Genomic DNA, 8145 nt, shown 5'->3' with positions numbered 1-8145 from the left:
GATGGTGGATGGTGGATGATGGATGATGGATGGATGGTGGATGGTGGATGATGGTTGGATGGTGGATGATGGTTGGATGGTGGATGGTGGATGATGGATGGATGGTGGATGGTGGATGGTGGATGGTGGATGATGGATGATGGATGGATGGTGGATGGTGGATGATGGTTGGATGGTGGATGATGGTTCAATGGTGGATGGTGGATGATGGATGGTTGAATGGTGGATGAATGATGGTTGGATGGTGGATGGTGGTTGGATGGTAGATGATGAATGATGGTTGGATGGTGGATGGTGGATGATGGATGATGGTGGATGGATGATGGTTGGATGGTGGATGGCGGATGATGGTTGGATGGTGGATGATGGATGGATGATGGATGGATGGTGGATGGTGGATGATGGATGGATGATGGTTGGATGGTGGATGATGGATGATGGGTGGATGGTGGATGATGGTTGGATGGTGGATGATGGTTGGATGGTGGATGGCGGATGATGGTTGGATGGTGGATGATGGATGGATGATGGTGGATGATGGATGGATGATGGTTGGATGGTGGATGATGGATGATGGATGGATGGTGGATGGTGGATGATGGTTGGATGGTGGATGATGGATGGATGATGGTTGGATGGTGGATGATGGATGATGGATGGATGGTGGATGATGGTTGGATGGTGGATGATGGTTCAATGGTGGATGGTGGATGATGGATGGTTGAATGAATGGTGGATGAATGATGGTTGGATGGTGGATGGTGGATGATGGTTGGATGGTGGATGGTGGATGATGGTTGGATGGTGGATGGTGGTTGGATGGTGGATGGTGGATGATGGATGATGGTTGGATGGTGGATGGTGGATTATGGATGGATGGTGGATGGTGGATGACGGTTGGATGGTGGATGATGGTTGGATGGTGGATGGTGGATGACGGTTGGATGGTGGATGATGGTTGGATGGTGGATGGTGGATGATGGATGATGGTTGGATGGTGGATGGATGATGGATGGATGGTGGATGGTGGATGATGGATGGTGGATGATAGATGGATGATGGTTGGATTGTGGATGGTGGATGATGGATGATGGTTGGATGGTGGATGGTGGATGATGGTTGGATGGTGGATGGTGGATGGTAGATGAATGATGGTTGGATTGTGGATGATGGATGGATGATGGTTGGATGGTGGATGGTGGATGATGGATGGATGGTGGATGGTGGATGGTGGATGATGGTTGGATGGTGGATGATGGTTGGATGGTGGATGGTAGATGAATGATGGTTGGATAGTGGATGGTGGATGATGGATGGATGATGGTTGGATGGTGGATGGTGGATGATGGATGATGGTTGGATGGTGGATGGTGGATGGTAGATGAATGATGGTTGGATGGTGGATGGTGGATGGTGGATGGTGGTTGGATGGTGCATGGTGGATGATGGATGGATGATGGTTGGATGGTGGATGGTGGATGATGGTTGGATGATGGATGGATGATGGTTGGATGGTGGATGGTGGATGATGGTTGGATGGTGGATAGTGGATAGTGGATGATGGTTGGATGGTGGATGGTGGATGATGGTTGGATGGTGGATGATGGATGATGGTTGGATGGTGGATGATGGTTGGATGGTGGATGATGGTTGGATGATGGATGGATGATGGTTGGATGGTGGATGATGGTTGGATGGTGGATAGTGGATAGTGGATGATGGTTGGATGGTGGATGGTGGATGATGGTTGGATGGTGGATGGTGGATGATGGTTGGATGGTGGATGGTGGATGATGGTTGGATGGTGGATGGTGGATGGTAGATGAATGATGGTTGGATGGTGGATGATGGATGGATGATGGATGGTGGATGATGGTTGGATGGTGGATAGTGGATGATGGATGATGGTTGGATGGTGGATGGTGGATGGTGGATGGTGGATGGTGGATGATGGATGGATGATGGATGGATGGATGGAGGTTGGATGGTTTGAGCACTGCTGGCAGCAACACATTGCTTTCTGTGTGATTGTAGAAACCAACAGTCCTTCCTGTCTTGTGAATGAGATGCTCTCCATTCTCGGGGTCCTGTCCTCTCCTCTGTGCAATGACACCTGATCAATAGTTGCTGTTGTTGTTCTCACATTGCTGGCCCCACTAAACATTCCCAGCATGTCACTCCAAGTTGTTCCACATTGTTGCACCTCTGTGCTGCTGATCTCTAAATATACAAGTCCTGATTTTAATTGGTCACATTCTCTTGTAGATGTCCCATGTGTTACTTTAATAGCGACGTGTGTATGTCTTTGTGCTGATTGGTACTGTCTGCTGTAATATATATCAAATCAATTATAAGATGAATTATTACCAGATAAAATAAGATTTTCACAAGAGGAAATCACACACTACTGGGCTATAAGAAGTCATTAAAATGAGCTCCACCTTTACATTACATTACATGTCATTTAGCTGACGCTTTTATCCAAAGAGACTTACAATCATGTTACATTCAAACACTGTAGAACAGCTACAGGGAACAATGCAGGGTTAAGTGTCTTGCTCAAGGACACATGGACTAGGGCGGGGATTGAACTGCCAACCCCCTGATTGAAAGACGGACCTGCTAACCACTGACCCACAGTCTCCCCTAAAGTGATGCATTAATAATGCATTAAAGATTCTGCATCATGAGTGCTTTTACATTTGCTTCTCTGGATACACGACATGTACTTACTGGCTGTTCCTCTGAGATCTGCTTGCGATATCTTGGCGACAATGCTGCCAATCCCGTGCATTGGTTGTTGTATTGCACCACTTTTAATGCATTTACTTATGATGAGAAGTACATTTCCTAAATAATAGTGTGTGTGTTATTATTATTATTATTATTATTATTTGGGTGTGTCCTTGCTGTTAATTAACCTAATGTTGAAATATGAATATTGACGTTTGGCTGTTGTCAGTTATGGGCTGCGTTGATTTCTCTTCAGGCTGTTGGCTTTTGTTCTGTGAGCTCTGTGCACATTGCTGCTCCTCATTTACTCATTGCCAAGAGGCCAACACACTCAGAAGAGCTTGTGTGCTGTTTATTCTTGCATTGTTGTATTTTATATATATATATATATATATATATATATATATACATATATATATTTCCTCTCAGTTAATGATTATCTGCTGCGTATGGGACATCAGATCTCTTGTTGGGTTTAAATGTTCCATCCTAATTCATGAGCTGGTGTGTTGGTGGAGGTGCTTCGTTGGGATCCGACACATGTCGGCTGGTGTCTGGCCCACACATGGTGGCTCGGTGATGAGCAGCGTCGTCCTTCAATCAGAGAATCGGCGGTTCGATCCCCAGCTCTGCTAGTTCATGAGCCCATGTCAATGTGTCCTTGAGCAAGACACTTAACCCCAAATGTCTCCTGAAGCTGTTCCAAGGTGTGTGAATGATGGGCAGGTGGCCCCTTGCATTGTAGCTCCTCCCATCATGGTAGCTCCTCCCATCATGGTAGCCCCTCCCATCAATGTATGAATGAGTGTGAATGGGTGAATGATGACATGTAGTGTTAAAGAGCTTGGAGAGGTCAGAAGACTAGTCAAGTACCATCCACTCCCCACTTAGACCCCATGGAACAGCTGCTGTAGAGATCTTCTCCTTCATGCCTGTGATGAGGTGAGGCTCTCTGCGTCCATGTGCGCTGGCTGAACTCAACTCTTTATAATGGATAACTTTTGTTTTGGTCAAAGTCCAATGTGGTGATGAAGTTGCAGCTCATGAATTATTGAGCACAGATGGGACTCTGACCGACAGTGAGGTGTCATCCTCGATGGAAAAGATCGGTGCCCACCTTTTTAATTGTGTGCTTTGGTTTATTAATTCTCTGGAGGAACGGGCGTCGACTTTCAAGTCCAGGAATTAATTCTCAAGGATTATAGACTTAGTTGGTTTCCCTCCTTGTTTGCTGTTGCTCTGACTAATTATCCTCTTCTGCACGTCCTCTGCTCCGAAGTATAGACATGCACACAATTATGGAAAGCTATAACTGTGGTCTATTGGCCTACTCGTGTATTACATGGCTTTAATTACACAGTGGTGCTGGTGATTTGAACAAACACTACAACTCTGTTCTCACATGGAAATGTAAATGAACATGTTGGCTGGTTTACCTGTTGAGTAAGACCCGGATGCTTTAATGCTTCAGGGTTCAGCTGAATACCTGCAGACAAAGGTCACCAGTGAATCCCTTGTTTTGGAAAACACATAAACAGAAGATGTTTTGTCTTGCTTTAGAGATTCCTGTCAAGTGTGATCTAGAAAACTTCCACAAACTGTTACTTCAGAACCAGCTGGTGTGTGGTTCTAGCCCGAGGTCCTCTCAGTGTAGGTCATGCTCATCCTCCTGGCACAGAGAGCAGTCTCATGAGTCTCCACAGTGAAGCCAGTTGCCCTACGAAGGAGCCCGACCTCGGACTGGTAGGTTTGCAGCAGCAACCGTCAAGAAGACAGCAGCTTCGACTGTGAGGTTGCATTAATGCCATAATTCAGTCATCTTTATGCATCATTGAACTCCTCAAGGCAGCCAGCTGCCACTTATTGTTTGCTGTTCACATCCCAGAAGAAGAATTGTCTGTTTTGGGGGAAGCTTTTCCATGTGTAGATCCTCTGAAGAGAGACGTGGAGGAATTGTTTCACTGGTGTAAAGAACAAAAGACACAGCAGATATAGAACAAGAAAAGTACAAGATAATAAGAATAGACTGAGAACAACAAACATCATTTGACAAATGACTGGGATGCTGTGGTAAAACATTGTTATCAGATGGGTAATCAATAAGGCTTCTATACTTTTGGGTATTTAACATCGAATACCCAGCTGATTGATGACTATAGAAAGGATTAGTTCACTCGTGGACTTTAATTCATGGCTCAGATGTGTTCCATTCCCAGGGAGGGTTTAATTCAGCTAAACATCTGTGCTATTAGCCACACATTGGATGAGTCAGTTACTGCTTCCTTTGGAGCTGGTGGGATCATTGTTAACATCCCAGCTGCTTCTGCCCTCGTCGTGTCATTGGTGGCAAACTGCAGCCACAGAGCGGCTGAAGGCCGGCCTGCTGTTTGATGCCATCAAAGACAACACAGTCACAGGGAACCTGGCCAACTGGAATGTGGCACACTGTTAGCGGAACCTGTGGCTTCAGTAGAGGCTGGACACGACCGTGGAGAGGAATACGTTGTTACGGTAAAGTTCATATATTGTAGTAACATGTTATTACAGGACAGTTCATACATGTGATAACACGTTGTTACAGTATAGCTCATATGTGTAATAACATGTTGAAGACCATTGACAGATACAGTATAGTTCATATGTGTAATAACACCTTGAAGACCATTGGCAGATACAGTACAGTTCATATGTGTAATAACACCTTGAAGACCATTGACAGACACAGTACAGTTCATATGTGTAATAACACCTTGAAGACCATTGGCAGACACAGTACAGTTCATATGTGTAATAACACCTTGAAGACCATTGGCAGACACAGTACAGTTCATATGTGTAATAACACCATGAAGACCATTGGCAGACACAGTACAGTTCATATGTGTAATAACACCCTGAAGACCATTAGCAGACACAGTACAGTTTATATGTGTAATAACACCTTGAAGACCATTGGCAGACACAGTACAGTTCATATGTGTAATAACACCTTGAAGACCATTGACAGACACAGTACAGTTCATATGTGTAATAACACCTTGAAGACCATTGGCAGACACAGTACAGTTCATATGTGTAATAACACCTTGAAGACCATTGGCAGACACAGTACAGTTCATATGTGTAATAACACCATGAAGACCATTGGCAGACACAGTACAGTTCATATGTGTAATAACACCCTGAAGACCATTAGCAGACACAGTACAGTTCATATGTGTAATAACACCTTGAAGACCATTGGCAGATACAGTACAGTTCATATGTGTAATAACCCACTGAAGACCATTGGCAGACACAGTACAGTTCATATGTGTAATAACACCCTGAAGACCATTGGCAGACACAGTACAGTTCATATGTGTAATAACACCTTGAAGACCATTAGCAGATACAGTACAGTTCATATGTGTAATAACCCCTTGAAGACCATTGGCAGACACAGTACAGTTCATATGTGTAATAACACCGTGAAGACCATTGACAGACCAGATACAGTACAGTTCATATGTGTAATAACACCTTGAAGACCATTGACAGACACAGTACAGTTTATATGTGTAATAACACACTGAAGACCATTGACAGATACAGTACAGTTCATATGTGTAATAACACCTTGAAGACCATTGGCAGACACAGTACAGTTCATATGTGTAATAACACCTTGAAGACCATTGACAGATACAGTACAGTTCATATGTGTAATAACACCTTGAAGACCATTGACAGATACAGTACAGTTCATATGTGTAATAACACCTTGAAGACCATTGACAGATACAGTAGTTCATATGTGTAATAACACACTGAAGACCATTGACAGATACAGTACAGTTCATATGTGTAATAACACACTGAAGACCATTGGCAGATACAGTACAGTTCATATGTGTAATAACACCTTGAAGACCATTGGCAGATACAGTACAGTTCATATGTGTAATAACACCTTGAAGACCATTGGCAGACACAGTACAGTTCATATGTGTAATAACACCTTGAAGACCATTGGCAGATACAGTACAGTTCATATGTGTAATAACACCTTGAAGACCATTGGCAGATACAGTACAGTTCATATGTGTAATAACACCTTGAAGACCATTGACAGATACAGTACAGTTCATATGTGTAATAACACCTTGAAGACCATTGGCAGATACAGTACAGTTCATATGTGTAATAACACATTGAAGACCATTGACAGATACAGTAGTTCATATGTGTAATAACACCTTGAAGACCATTGACAGCTACAGTAGTTCATATGTGTAATAACACCTTGAAGACCATTGACAGATACAGTAGTTCATATGTGTAATAACACCTTGAAGACCATTGACAGATACAGTAGTTCATATGTGTAATAACACCTTGAAGACCATTGACAGATACAGTAGTTCATATGTGTAATAACACCTTGAAGACCATTGGCAGATACAGTACAGTTCATATGTGTAATAACACCTTGAAGACCATTGAGAGATACAGTACAGTTCATATGTGTAATAACACCTTGAAGTCCATTGGCAGACACAGTACAGTTCATATGTGTAATAACACATTGAAGACCATTGACAGATACAGTAGTTCATATGTGTAATAACACCTTGAAGACCATTGACAGATACAGTACAGTTCATATGTGTAATAACACCTTGAAGACCATTGAGAGATACAGTACAGTTCATATGTGTAATAACACCTTGAAGTCCATTGGCAGACACAGTACAGTTCATATGTGTAATAACACATTGAAGACCATTGACAGATACAGTAGTTCATATGTGTAATAACACCTTGAAGACCATTGGCAGACACAGTACAGTTCATATGTGTAATAACACATTGAAGACCATTGGCAGACACAGTACAGTTCATATGTGTAATAACACATTGAAGACCATTGACAGATACAGTAGTTAATATGTATAATAACACCTTGAAGACCATGTGATTTGGTGGCATTATATTTCCAAACATTGATGTTTTTGGGAACATAAAGCAGTTGCATTCCAGTTTGTTCTCCTTTCTTTTGAATCCAGAGGTTGTTGTTGAACTTCATGAGCATGTGCAGCAGCCAATGGAGGACGCCAGTGGACCATACACTTTCCTTTCATGCAGCCGTTATTTAACGAGCCTTTGGTGCTCATTAGTTTCAGCCTGATGGTGCAGTAACTTGTCAAGTACACATAAGGTCCATCTCAAAAGTGTGGACGTCCTCCCTTTCCTACCTTGCTGTCATCTCTCCACCTCAGTCTGCTGAGAGAAGATAGAACACACTTCACATGAGGAGCTGGAGATCGACCGCCGACCCTGTGATGGAAGGATATATAGCCCCCCCCCCCCCCCCCCCCCTTTTTATGGAGGAACTCCACTCAACACCTTTTTTAAACCAAAGTGAACCAA

This window comes from Cyclopterus lumpus, chromosome 5 (genome assembly GCF_009769545.1).
Source record: "Cyclopterus lumpus isolate fCycLum1 chromosome 5, fCycLum1.pri, whole genome shotgun sequence".
NCBI classification, from domain to species: domain Eukaryota; kingdom Metazoa; phylum Chordata; class Actinopteri; order Perciformes; family Cyclopteridae; genus Cyclopterus; species Cyclopterus lumpus.
Note: the sequence above shows the minus strand (reverse complement) of the source record.